Source organism: Lygodium microphyllum, chromosome 8 (genome assembly GCF_053477565.2).
Source record: "Lygodium microphyllum isolate KBCC chromosome 8, Lygodium_microphyllum_v1.1.10, whole genome shotgun sequence".
Taxonomy (NCBI): Eukaryota; Viridiplantae; Streptophyta; class Polypodiopsida; order Schizaeales; family Lygodiaceae; genus Lygodium; species Lygodium microphyllum.
Window position 1 is genome coordinate 87,596,797 of NC_141142.1, and position 13,106 is coordinate 87,609,902.

Below are 13,106 nucleotides of genomic sequence, written 5' to 3' on the forward strand. Positions count from 1 at the left end.
AAAAGAAAAAGAAAGTGTATCCCACATTATTAGAAGTATAGACTAAATAAGAGCCTTGTAAGGAATCAATTAGGAAATCTTAAAACTTGGATTAGTCTTTCATGGTCATCATTGCATGCTTTTTGTTCTTTGGTTCTTTTACATTTTTAGGCTTTACTTTTTATGATGGACCCTAGCTAGAAAGGGGTTTCCTCTCATCTTTACCTTAGTAACCATGATTTTTTATTTTTCAAGATGGGATCTATCATACGAAAGTGTCACATTAACCAGTTGGATATATATTTTTGTTAAAAGAAAATGATATTTTAAAAATTTTCAAAGAAAATGATTTTTTTCTCTTAAGTCACTTATATTTTAGTGTTTTGTTTTTTTTTAATTTTTAAATCATTATTATATTTAAAAAATCGACACAATTTTTTCTTTTGTCTTATATTTCTTAATGTAGCTACTTACGGGACATAAGCAATCATAAGAGGAAAATAGATTTGTATGTTTTTGTGAATGATGCAAAGATATCTTATAACAAGAGCATTGGGAGTAAAGGCACTTATGCTTGGTCACCAGTATATTACTTACATTGATAGTACTCGCAATATATATTAGTTATCCGCACATTTGTACACTGTAGGTGACACGTGTTTATCATTGTCACTTTATTCTTTATTCTTTCAATGATATTTGAATAAATTGAAGATTGGTCACACATTGTGACTATTAGAGTTTTTATACATTGTTTTTTTTTCTTTTACTCCTTCCATCATAGCTTTTGCTTTTGCTTCGTGCTTTCACTTCGACTTATTTTTTCTTGCAACTCGTATTAGAGCCATTGTATCAATAGTGAAGAGGAGCTCAACTTGATTTTGCTTTAGCTTGTAGAAAATACCTATATTTCATAGGTTTTATTAGTAGTCATAGCCTCACCATTTGAGGTTATTATTGATCATCCATTGCTCAAGCACTCAGTAGGATCTCTTAAGGCTTGATTTAAGATCTTGTTAGAGATAATTTATTATTGTTTTGAGCCCTATTGTGGGGAGCAATGGCAACAACAATATCGTGCTAGTTTACGTTTGTTTGAGGTTGATAGAGGTAGCAACACTTTTCCAGTATCTTCTCATTGGTTTCTCATTGAGCACTTGAAACTTCTCTTAGATGCTCAGGATTAAGCCTTGGTATTGCTTTAGCACTTACATTAATATTGAGCCCATAACTCCATTGATTGTGAATAACAGTCCACAAGTTTTGAGAAACATGGTAGTTTCTTGTCTTTATGTTTATGCTAATTGGTGATGGTCATATGATACTTATTCATGTTTATTTGATGTCGTATTATATGGGGATGTTATGTCAATTTATTGAAATGTTATGGGATTGATTTGAGCACTCATTTGCTCAATTTTACAGAGGGTTTTTACTATTGTAATAAGCAAGATTAAGTGTTATTTTACTAGAGAAACTTCATGCTTATTGCTTGTTGATGCTTCCCATGCAATTTGGATGCTACATTGAGATACACCATTGACCTTACATGCTTGGTTATGCTCTTTACATACTCTTGAGCTGAGATTGAAGCTTTGACTCTTGACATTGATTGCCATTCACTGTTATGTATTGTCATTGGATGCTACAGTAAGACCTTTGTAAGTTACTTGGATCGGATACTCTTGGATATATGCTCTACGGGTCTTGGATGCATAGATATCTTTCACATGATGTTTTGAGCTTTGTTTGCTTGCCTGGCATTCGACTTTTGTTCCAGTGGGAGTTTGTACTTGATACTTGATACTTAAATGTTACATTGAGCATTTGATTACGTAGTTGAGCTTAACGATCTTTTAGTGAGACCGTGGGACTTGGTGATATGTACGTGCTCTTGTCATGCTTTATGTACATAATTGATGCTTAATGGGCTGATTTGTTGACATTATCTTTGGGCTGTCACTTATCTTTGTCACGATGATGTCAGTGATGTATGCATCTTGGTTAGCTATGTATTGAGCTTCCGTTACATTGCTTACTCTATTGTACCTTTGGTTAGTCTAATTTATTATTCATGAGACCTACTATTTGTATGATGGTTATGCTTATGGGATGTATCTTAGTTTGATATACTGATCCGTCGACAATTTTTGGTGTTACTTGCATATTCACTTACTGCTAGTTAAAGCTATTTCCTAGCAGTTGTAGTTTTTCTTGTATCAGTGATTATTTCTCTTTGGCATTGATCTCTTATTGTTATACTTCATTTTTAACATGTTATAATTGCAGTTTATTGCATTGTTTATGCGAGTTGTTACCTCCATTTGATAGTTATTTGCATTGAGTTTGTAGATAGTTTATTACTTCATCAATATCCCTTGTTTTCAGCTTGATCTAGCAGTGGTTTTGGGGCTGATTTATATGTTATTACATCAATCTATTTTGCTCTTTTGTGTATTTACTTGGTCTCATTATGATTGGTGGTTTTAATGATTGTCCTATCTTTAATATTGAAAAGTTGGATGTCACTATCTATAGCTATTGGAAGGTCCAAATCTAAGAAGTTTTAGTGCGAAAAATATAGGTTAAGCCTTTAAAACATGAGGATATCAAGCTCGAATGTATTGATGCAGAGGATTAGGTTGAATTATATGAGCTATGCAAGTCCACCATCATATTCTATCCTCTGTAAGTAGGTGTTCTATAATGATGTCTTTGATGGGTAGTCCATATAAGACTTATGGGATAAGATTCACAATGTCTATGATAAGTAGAGTTCCGCTTCTCAGATGTGTTGGCTAAAGCGACTTATGGACTTTGCATGGAGGGTACTTTCATGTCAGCCCACAAAAATGAGTTTCATTCTTTTCTCAATCATTTGTCTTCGTAGGGGGATTGAATTCAAGGGAAATCTTCCCCCTTTGTTTCCCTTGGTTGCACTATGAGAATCATGAAATACATTTCGTATTGCTATCTGTGTAAACATATCTACTAATGGGATAAAGTTACAGGATGTAGAGGACGCACTCTTGAATGAAGATGTTAAGAGAAAGAATGTCGATGCTTCCATCACCTCTCATGCTTGGACACTTAGAGGAACTAATGGTAGAAGCAGTAATGACCATTGTGGGAGAGACTCTCAACAGTCCTGTTCTCAGTCACGTGGACAGTCTCGCAGTAAGTTAATTTGTTTTTGTTTGTAATATATTGTCAACTAAAGGAAGGTGAAAGAAGAGTTGAGTGATAGACTAGGTCCATATTACCAATTTTTTTGAAAAAATCCAATACATTGGATTTTTTAAACTATTGGAAAAAACTTATAGGTGTATCTACAATCTTGTTAGCTATTACTTCAAAAGACTTACTGTAATTTCACATGTACTTTACAAAAGAAAAAATGTAAACTTTTACAGATATTTAGAGGTAGTCCATTTGCAACTTTCACAATAGTTTTATCATCATTATGCATGGCTCCATTTGCAATTTTGATGTGCCTTTTTACAAGAATATAAAGGCACATATTGACAGGGGAAAAACTAGGGAGTTGTTGGTTGTAGAACAATTTTGCAACAAGCATCCTCCCTCCCACTTTATTGGGACATTATTGTTACAAATCAGATCCATGTATTATGAAAGATCACGATGCACAAAAACAATGTGAGTCAATAAGAAGTTAAATGGAAATATACAACAACAATTATAGACGATCGAAAAATTGAGCCAAATGTTAAAAAAAGTAAGTTCTTGAATTGTATATTGATTAAAATACAAATTTTTTAAAGCAGTCATCATTGACTTGTCATTATTGTAAAAAAACAAGACATATTTGGCTACAATGCCATAAAATGTGGAAGGACAAGCACAAAGAAAAGGACAAGGATAAAGCAGATGATAAAAATGATAATAGCAGCATTGTCTGGAGCAAGTCCAGTGTTAAGATTGAAGAGATTAATTTTGTGTAGACTGATTTTGATGATGATTTTACACTTGCAGCTTTTTGTCTTGATACTTCACAGTTGACAGATGCTTTGTCAGGGAATACTCAGTGTTGGCTGATAGATTAAGGGACTTTCTTTCATACGACCCCTCATAGAGTGGTTTCACTCCTATTGCAATTTGACTTGATTTGTTTGCTTAGGTAATGACCTAGCATTAGAGATATTTGGTATTGGTGATGTCTACCAGCTACAGTTTGGTTAAAGTAGCATGTTTACTCTTCATGATGTACATCATGGTACTGACTCTCACGAAGAGCCTTATCTCTGCTAGCACTTTGGATGATGCAAGTTATGTAGTTTCTTTTGATGATTCCTCATGGAAGAGTACTCGTGGGAATCTTATCAATGCACGTGGTGCTAAGTCCAATACTCTCTACCCCTTTACTGTATCTAGGTTAGTTGACCATTTTTTGGTAGTAGATGTTTGATATGACATGCCTGGGTGAGACTTTGGCTATTGTTCATTTGAATGTATGTGGTCCCATGCCTTGCAAGTTGTTAAATTGTGCGGAGTATTTCATTACCTTCATTGATGACTATATGCATAAGGTCTGGTCAGATCCTATTAAGTAGAAATCGAAAAATGCTCCAATGGCCAAGGTCCATGATGCACCATAAGACGTCTAGGCCCCACAACCTGATTTGAGGTATTCTATTAGAGATAGACGACACTCTGCGCGGTTTGAGCCCTGTATAGATTATGTTGTGGTAAGAAATGTTGGTGAGCTTCTTACTTGTCTCATCATGAAGCCATGCACAGAGGTGATAGTCACTCTTGGGAGAGGGCCATGCAGTCAAAGTATGATTCACTGCAAAAAAATCAGATGTGGAATTTGGTTTCTTTGCCTAGTGAAAAGTGTGATTTACTATGCAAGTGGGTGTACAAGTTAAAAAGTATCATTGGATGCCCCAAGTTGATATAAAAGGCTAGATTGGTTGCTAAGGGTTTTAAGTAGGAGCATAGTGTGGGCTTTGATGAAGTCTTTTCTCTTGTTGTCAAAATGATTACCCTACATTTGATATTGGCTTTGGTTGCTCAGCTTGACTTGGATCTTTATAAAATGGATGCCAAGACGGATTTTCTTCATGGGGACCTACATGATGAGATTTACACGAAGCAACCTAAGGGCTTTGTAGAATCTGGAAGGGACCACTTAGTGGGTAGATTGAGAAAGAGTCTTTATGGCCTTAAGCAGGCATCTAGGGAATGATACCACAAATTTGATGCTTTTTTGCATTCATAGGGACATTCCCACAATGATATGGATCCATGCTTATACACAAAGAAGGCTCATGATGGCAGCCTTATGATTTTGATCCTTTATGTGGATGATATGCTCATTGCCGGGAGTGCTCATGATAAACTGGATGCCTTGAAATGTCAGTTCAAGAAGAGCTTTGGGATGGAGGACATGAGACATGCATCACATATTCTTGGGATGCATATTATACATGATTTCTCTAAGGGACTTCTTTACCTGTTAGAGAAGGAGTGATGGGACCTAAAATGGGCCGATACTGGATATGGCACTAGTCTGGACCTCATGCACACAATAGACAACCCCACCACACGGCCTCGCAAGCCAGGAGCGTCTGTAATACACTGATGAACACTAGATAGAATTAATTATGCGTTTGTAGCCGATATGTAGTCCAACATTTACCTTCCCTTCTCCTCAGAATGAGATCCCATAACATATAGGCATTGCTTCATCACACAAACATTAGGAAGCTCCCCTCGGCTGATACCGCAGCTCCACTGCGACTCTCCTACACCTCGGGGATTGGCCCCAAGATGCGTTGCTCCAAAATATAAGACATAACACACAAAATCCACTCTTTTCTTGTTTTTTATGATCCATGAATATATAAATTCTCACCAAATAGTCCCAAGGGAAGCATACAATTGACCTACAATAAAGGCTCCTTTCCACTCAACGTATAAGTAATATCCTAGAAAGACAATTGCTATGCAATCCATGACTGATACCATGCCATGTGTCATGCATAGTGCATATGATCCTAGTGCACAAACAATATTTATCAAATCAACATTTTGTGATTTGGAAAAAACAACCCTTTCATGATTTGCACTAAACATATGCTTCGAAGTATGGAGACTAGCACCGATTTCTCGTGCTACTAGCCCCTTAAACTAAATTATCGCAATTCTAAATGAAATGCACAATCAAATATTTCAAAGATTCAAACCCTCTCAGCCCTCTTAATCTCTTAACATCACCCTTTCCCTCTAATGTTTAGGTTATGCTGTGTTGCATAGGTGTAGGGTATTATTTTGTATGTATTTTTTGCATAAAACAAAAATAACATGAACTATAATGCATAAACAAAACCAAACTGAAGTCAAAATTCATGCCTCAGCTTTGTTTTATAGCCACAACCACGAATCATAATTTTCTAGATATTTATAACGTGAAAATTCTAATTTTCTCCATTTTTAGCTATTTTTATCTATTTATGATTGGTGACTGATCATGAAAGATGAAAGATGTTTTGTCTCATAATTTTATCCCATGCATATCTCTTTTCCCTACCCGATACCAATAAAACCTTCATTTTTACACTAAAAATGCACTTTTCGAGTTATAATTTAATTATCGCGACTATTTATTATTATGGATCTGCATTTTTGTTATGCATAGCCCTCAATCATAATTAACAAAAGCTCCAATTTTTTTTTCTTCCATATGAATTCCATTTCAACCATCAAACATAAAAAAGAAGCAAATTGCATTTGTAAAAATGAGGCATACCGCTTATTTGCATGTTGCGGGTTTTTTTAATAATTGATACGAATTGCCAATGGACCATTCGACAATCATTCTTCAGTGCTGAACACCTTCCCTCAGTGTCCTCTTGATCTTGGAGCAATCAGATCCATGCCCGACAAGCATCTTTCAGCCCCTCTTTTTCTTGATTCTTCCCACTTGAACCACCGCTTGAAAGAGAGAGAGGGAGGAGAGAGAAAGACTTGTTTTCATTCTATTTGCTCAGTGCATCAATTCTTGATCAAATTTTGGCAATGGAGAGTGAAGGTTGGGAGCATCTAGGGCCCAAGAGGATTCTTCTTATCTCTCATGATCAGAAAATGATGATTAATTGATTTTAGGAAAGATTAGTACCTAACTTGCAATCACAAACATCTTATGTCGAATGCATTATACACAAACTTTTAACAAATTTATTTCCAAAACAAATCTTTTTTTCTAAAATAACAATATCAGGGCAAAACTTAGTGACGGGACCTAAAATGGGCCGGCACTGGATATGGAGGCATCGAAAAACTGACCCCCCCCCCCCCCCCCCCCTTGTTAAGAGCTTTAAGCTTTAAGCCAAATATCTAGTTCATGCTTCTTGGTTTCACACTACTGCAAGTGATTTTTTCGGTCTTGAGGGACTAAATAACGTCAGAATTGAGATATGTTTGGACGGATGGCTTCATGACGTCAAAATTATTTTTGTAGTTGATATAATTGTCCCGTTTCTACAAACGTGGGTCTCGTCCCGCTCTTCCCAGCTTCTCGGCTTTCCGATCCGGTAGCTGCTTTATACTGCCAACCCTTGTGGGGATTAAATGGGGGGTCAAACAACCTTCGATCGGCGAACCAAGACTTGCGTTGGATTCCTAACGTTGAAATGTGTATAGGAAAAATCCAGCTCGGTCATTCGCCACCGTTTGATTTTTCATGAAAAATGGCTCTTTGACGCCTCTCGGGCACTACCATTCGACTGTCCAACGTCTGATTTGAGGTCTAGAAATTTTTGGTAGTTTGTCTTGGAGTCCGCCCCATTGTTGGGCATCTCTCGGAGTCTCATCTGACATGCCGAGAAATTATGAAAACTCCCCAACCGTTGCTCCGTGGGTCTTTAAAGCACTTTTGGGGCTTTGCCACTTAAAATGGTACTGATTGCAGTTGCCGAAGTCTAATTTTTCCCCTGAAATTTGGATTTTTTGGCTATTTTTAAGCACTTCTCGACGTAAAAAATCATTCGTCAAGGAGTATATCTAGAAATTCCTTAAGCGGTTTCATCTGTAGAATGTTAAATCGATTGGCTGTCCTTTACCTTCTCATATGAAGGTTAGTCAGGTCGATTGTCTGCAGCTTGATGAGTAGAAGGCTGAGATGGCCAAGATCCCTTATGCATCCACAGTGGAAAGTTTGATGTATGCCATGATAGCTACTCGTCCCAACATAGCATTTGCAATGGAAGTTGTGACATACTATATGGCTACACCTAGCCAATAGCATTGGAATGCCATTAAAGGTATCATGATGTACCTAAAGGGTACATAAGCTATATGCATCTATTATGGTGACCAAGATACATGAGTCATGGATTATACTAACTCTAATTATATAGGACATGTAGACAGTAGGAAGTCCACCTTTGACTATGTCTTTACCTTTGTTGGCGATGCTATTTCTTGGATGTCCAAGGTGTAGAAATGTATGACCCTATCTACTATTGAGGTAGAATATGTTGCAGGAGACTTGCAAGGAGGCTCTTTGGTTAGGTCGACTGGTGATAGACCTTGGCATTACTGATGTGGTCCCTATACTGCATTCAAACTCTATGAGTGCTATTCAGTTGGCTAAGAATCTAATCTTCTATGCGAAGATGAAGCACATTGAGGTGCATTACTACTTTATTCGAGAGGTTGTTGAGGACAAGTCCATTAAGCTTGTCGAGATCTCAACTGACCAAAATTTTACAGATCTACTCACTGAAAGTCTCTCAGCGGAGCGTTTTTCCTTTCTTAGGAAGTTGCTGGGTGTTGGATGAGATGACATCCTTTCTCATCCTGTTGTACTTATATACAATTGTACTTTGTCTCTTTTTTGTTGTTCTCTTCTCACTAGGGTCACATTCACCTTTAAGTGGGAGGTTGTTGGAGGTAAAGGTGCATGTGCTTAACCGCATGTGTATTAGTTACACTAACAATACTTGCATGGTGTATTAGTTACCCGTATACTTGTACACTACAAGTGGCAGGTGTCCATCACTATCACTTTATTTTTTATTCTTTTGGTGATATTGGAATAAAGGGAAGACCAGTCACATATTGTGACTATTAGAGATTCCGCACACACACACACACACACACACACACACACACACACACACACACACACACACACACACACACACACACACACACACACACACACACACACACAACTCTCTCTCTCTCTCTCTCTCTCTCTCTCTCTACCATAACTCTTGCTTCTGTTCCGTGCTTCCACTTTACGACTCACTTCCTTCAAAGAGTAGGTTAGATATAATAATTAGTTCACAAACTCTTATAGAGAAAAAGAAAAATATTATTTTTTGGGTAGATAGTTTCTTATATTTAAATTATCATAGAATTAAGCATCCACCTTTGATTCCATTTCTTTGTTGCTTACTTATGATGAAAATGGTGAACAAGGTTTATTAGGTTATTGCAAACACTTAACTGGTTATATAACACTCATCAATCTTTGTTGCAATCCTAAGGTTCTTTAAATGTGTTAGGAAAATAAAATGCATAAGATTGAAGAATAATTAAAGTAATACAAAGACAATGAACAAAAGATGATAGAGGATGCATAAAGAAACTTATCCTTGGAGAAGGAGAATGCTTTATTAAAATCGCTTTATGAGCAAATGGAAAAGGATAAGAACATTGTGGAGGTGAAGTTACAAAGATGCCAGCAAACTCCCATGGTCTACAAGGAAATAAAACATTAACTACTATCAAGGCTAGCACAGTCCTTGAATGGTGGAGCACAAAAAAGACATATGACAGCAGTGAGGTTTATAATGTTTCATTGAAAGATAATCTAAATTACTACATTTCTATTAGAAGAACAAAACATGTAAGATAATAATAAAAGACACAATATCAAAGAAAGAGACAATGTACAAGATGTAAATAGGTATAGGAATCCACTATGACAAGAGTACCATTGTTGAGTGCTACCTTATACACTCTACAAGCTCCCTCTCTCCACTTTAAGAAGCTGTAAGTGCTTGAATGGACAATAGGCCATGGCTATACTCCTTTCTTTTATAGACAAAAATAAAGTTGTCCTACCATAAAGTAGGTTGGCCAATTAACAAATGAAGAATAAAGAGAGTGCCCATAAATTAGACCATGTATGCCTGTAAATATGTGATATGACCAATTCTAATATACTCTCTCAAAGTATAGGTGAATAAGTAATGAATAAGAACATCCAAGATACATCATGGATACTCTAGTAGCATATGCACTCCTGGATGCACCCCGGTAAGATAGTACCTTGAAGAAGAAGTTCGAATGCCATAATCCCTCTTTGAAAGCAAAATAATTAATCTAGCCATCCTGTACTTCCTATAGTTAGATAAGCTTCATGGATAGCTTGTTATGATATCAATATTCATCCACTAGAGCATATGCATATCCTTCAGATTCTCTCATGCGAGAATATACGAATACATCGTGTCACTTATATTAGTATGAATTTGGCGTTGGACACATTAGTGCAAGATTTGGATCGTTAGAAGATGTGAACTTGATGACACACATCAAATCCACCAATAATGAAAAAGCATGGGTATGCCCTCTCTCCATCCTCACACTTGCCTCTTTCGGCTAGGAGTATATAGAGTGTGCAACATCAGTAGAGCTGAGAAGAACTATCCACTTGAGCCATTGATAGCCTCGAGTGAACCAAAATGATGTAGACATATACACGATATTGTGCTCCACCGAGCATAACCATGATATTCACCGCACAAAGCTATCCACTTGAGCCATTGATAGCCTCGAGTGAACCAAAGTGATGTAGACATATACACGATTTTGTGCTCCACCAAGCATAACCATGATATTCATAGCACAAAGTAGTGGCATGCCCTTTGTATCTTCATGCTTTGCAAATGTGACATTACGCCATGCCATTTCATGTCTTCACCTCCATGCACATGACCACCACTTTTCTGCATTGTGATAGAAGCAAAAATTCCTCCTAAAACTCGAGCAATCCAAAACCATCTCTCAAAAGCACTAGTAAGCACAAGAGCACTCAACCAAAGCTTTATAAGATATGTTAAGAATGAGGAATCTCACGATCATCACAAGGAACCCAATGGGGTCATAAGGAACTGAAATCAGAATAAGAAGTACTCATACATTATCATGGTAGGGAGAGAGTAGTAAGGGAAGAGTGAACGCTTGCACAGACCTTTAGACCAAAGAATCGTTTAAAAAGGAATTCAAAGCCTAGAAAATTGACATATGAACGGCCTTTTATAAGCAAGTTACAAGCATTCAATGTGAACGATGATCAAGGAAACAACCGCCAAGCAACAACAAACTAGTCAACAGCAGCTGCAACAGGTCAACACAGCGTATGCCACCATTGCAGTCAAGCAGAGGACGTCAAATGCAGTGGACGTTAGAGTACCCTAGTCATAGTCTAAGATGGCCAGCGCATGTCAAAACATGATGATCAGAGATGTCTGGTACTCGTCAGTCACTCACAGGTTAGCCACAAGATCAACAGGTGGCATGCAACCAAGGACGACAACGTAAGACATGACAGCACCAGCTGGAAAGGTTCAAAACTCAAGGCAGGAAAACTCAGGTAAATGGGAACTGCAGCACACTGCCATTGTCAAACTTTCAAAGGATAATCCAACAGAGTGCTCAGCTTCATTATCAACATGATGATCAGATCGCAAGGTTGACGCACAGACGAGATGATCACCGGAATAAAATGCAGCGCAGACAATCAAATATGGACACCACATGTTAGAAACGTACTCGTACGCGCAGGGCAAAGCAGCACGTACGTGCAACAATAAGTCTAGATACAAACATAAACACAGAGTGGGATTGGCAAAAGAATAGCATGAGGGCACATGTCCACATGCAACCACATAAGAAGACCCCAGGCTAGCAGTGTGCCGCCTAATTAACGATGATCTGGAATAATAGCCATTAGTAAACAAAATAATAGCAATGCATCGATGTCAATGACGTCAAGTTGCTAATCCACAATGCTAGGAGTCGGCAACCCAACAGAGAATATGTGTAGGAAGTGACCAGCTTGGTCAAGCATAGTTATGTTGACAATCAACGCTTGAGCGAGCCGGAGTCAGCTCACGGGCTTGGCCATGCCAATACAACAGATCCCATGCAAAAAAAAAAAGTCAAGAAACTTCAAATATTTGATACTATGCCAGAGGAGCAAAACATGTAATGGAATAATAAAAGACACAAGGTTAAAGAAAGAGATAATTGCAAAATGTATTTGAGAATAGAAATCCACTATAACAAGAGTACAATGGTTGAGTACTAACTCACATGCTCCACAAGCTCCATCTTTGCATACCAAGATTATGTAGGTATTTGAATGGACAATAGTTTGCGGTTACACTCCTTTTCTTTTATAGACAAAAATAAAGGAGTTGTCCTGCTACAAAATAGGTTGGCCAATAACCAAACAAAGAATAAAGAGAGCCCATAAATTAGGCCATGCGTGTGATATGACCACTTCTAACAATTTCTTGATAATATATTTGCTTTTTTAAAGAATCATTTTTAATGATATTGGAGGCCAAGGTGAGGGTCAATAGTTGGAGCTTCTAAAGGTATTCTTAAAGTATGAGCATCTAGTTCCAATTTTGAGAGACCCTCAAAATCAAGCAGTCTATCTTACTAATTTAAATGAGGTTCTTATAAATGTCCTTAATATTTTATAAATGGAAGAAGTTCAAATAGCTTATGATACATCTAGGATTAGTTGACACGGCTACATGGCTATATATAATATGATAGCAAATGCACTAGCTCATAACAAGATAAAACATATGGTTACCTCATTCATTTTTTAGATCTATTGAACAACAAGCACGAAATGCATCAATTAGAGAAGGCTAAATTTTTATAAAGGAGTACATATGACCGTTGAAGGAATCAAATTCAAAAAAACTTTTTTCCCATAAGTATGATAAGTTCAATAATAGTTTTGTTGATCTAATTAAATGGTAGTGTACAATAGCTTGTTTTATGTTGCAATAAATTAATATTAATAAAATGATACAATACACCTATATTTTGATATATTTTTAAAACTA